General features: G+C 41.5%; 1 non-coding gene across 1 annotated transcript; it reads right to left on the bottom strand.

The window, feature by feature from the left end:
* Nucleotides 1–229: 229 nt before the first annotated feature.
* Nucleotides 230–333, bottom strand: LOC112739281 (small nucleolar RNA R71). Its single transcript, XR_003170214.1, has one exon. It is a non-coding gene; the product is annotated as a small nucleolar RNA R71 (small nucleolar RNA).
* Nucleotides 334–2141: the final 1808 nt, after the last annotated feature.

Raw genomic sequence — 2141 nt, 5'->3', positions numbered from 1 at the left:
ACTTCCATTGGAAGATCCTCATCAGATTTTAGCTGAATTCTTGCAAATCTGTGACACTGTCAAGACCCATGGGGTTGACCCTGAGGTCTACAGACTTATGCTCTTCCCTTTTGCTGTAAGAGACAGAGCTAGGACATGGTTGGACTCACAACCTAAAGAAAGCCTGAACTCTTGGGTAAAGCTGGTCAATGCCTTCTTGGCAAAGTTCTTTCCACCTCAAAAATTGAGTAAGCTTAGAGTGGAAGTCCAAACCTTCAGACAGAAGGAAGGCGAATCCCTCTATGAAGCTTGGGAAAGATACAAGCAATTGATCAGAAGGTGTCCTTCTGGCATGCTTTCAAAATGAAGCATCATATGCATATTCTATGATGGTCTGTCTGAACTGTCCAAGATGTCATTGGACAACTCTACTGGTGGATCTCTTCATCTGAAGAAGATGCCTGAAGAAGCCTAGGAACTCATTGAAATGGTTGCAAATAACCAATTCATGTACACTTCTGAAAGGAATCCTGTGAATAATGGGATAACTCAGAAGAAAGGAGTTCTTGAGATTGATACTCTGAATGCCATTTTGGCTCTGAATAAAATATTGACTCAGCAAGTCAATATGATTTCTCAGAGTCTGACTGGAATGCAAGCTACATCCAGCAGTATTAAAGAAGCATCTTCTGAAGAAGAAGCTTATGATCCTGAGAACCCTGCAATGGAAGAGGTGAATTACATGGGAGAACCCTATGGAAACACCTATAATCCTTTATGGAGAAATCATCCAAATCTCTCATGGAAGGACCAACAGAAGCCTCAACAAGGCTTCAACAACAATAATGGTGGAAGAAATAGGTTTAGCAATAGCAAGCCTTTTCCATCATCTTCTCAGCAACAGACAGAGAACTCTGAGCAAAGTCGTTCTGGCTTAGTAACCATAGTCTCTGATTTATCTAAGACCACACTAAGTTTCATGAATGAAACAAGATCCTCCATTAGAAATTTGGAGGCACAAGTAGGTCAGCTGAGTAAGAGAATTACTAAAACTCCTCCTAGCACTCTTCCAAGCAATACAGAAGAAAATCCCAAGAGAGAGTGCAAGGCCATAATCATGACCAACATGGCCGAACCTAGAAAGAGTGAGGAGGACGTGAGTCCCAGTGAGAAAAATCTCATGGGACGTCCTCTGGACAAAAGGGAGTTTCCCTTTGAGGAACCAAAGGAATCTGAGGCTCATATAGAGACCATAGAGATTCCATTAAACTTCCTTCTACCATTCATGAGCTCTGATGAGTATTCTTCCTCTGAAGAGGATGAAGATATTGCTGAAGAGCAAGTTGCTAAATACCTTGAAGCAATCATGAAGCTAAATACCAAGTTATTTGGTAATGAGACTTGGGAGGATGACCTCCATTGCTCATCAATGAATTGAATGATCTGGTTCAACTGAAATTACCTCAGAAGAGACAGGATCCTGGAAAATTCTCAATACCTTGTACCATAGGCACCATGACCTTTGAGAAGGCTCTGTGTGACCTAGGGTCAAGTATAAACCTCATGTCCCTCTCTGTAATGGAGAAACTAGGGATCCTTGAGGTGCAAGCTGCAAGAATCTTACTAGAGATGGCAGACAATTCAAGGAAACAGGCTTATGGACTTGTAGAGGATGTCCTGGTAAAGGTTGAAGGCTTTTACATTCCTGTTGACTTCATAATCCTGGACACTGAGAAGAGTGAGGATGAATCCATCATCCTCAGTAGACCCTTCCTAGCCACAGCAAAAGCTGTGATTGATGTTGACAGAGGAGAGCTGGTCATTCAAGTGAATGAGGACTGCCTTGTGTTTAAGGCTCAAGGATCTCCTTCTGCACACATGGAGAAGAAGCATGACAAGCTTCTCTCAATGCAGAGTCAAACAGAGCCCCCACTTTCAAACTCTAAGTTTGGTGTTGGGAGGCCATCATCATGCTCTGAGTATCTGTGAGGCTCCAAGAGAGCTCACTGTCAAGCTATTGACATTAAAGAAGTGCTTGTTGGGAGGTAACCCAATTTTATTTAATTATATCTATTTATTTTCCATTGTTATTTTATGTTTTTCTTAGGTTGATGATCATGTGAAGTCACAAAAACAACTGAAAAAGTAAAAACAGAATGGAA

This window comes from Arachis hypogaea, chromosome 13, assembly GCF_003086295.3.
Source record: "Arachis hypogaea cultivar Tifrunner chromosome 13, arahy.Tifrunner.gnm2.J5K5, whole genome shotgun sequence".
NCBI classification, from domain to species: Eukaryota; Viridiplantae; Streptophyta; class Magnoliopsida; order Fabales; family Fabaceae; genus Arachis; species Arachis hypogaea.
Note: the sequence above shows the minus strand (reverse complement) of the source record. Positions and strands in the feature narration are given on the sequence as shown.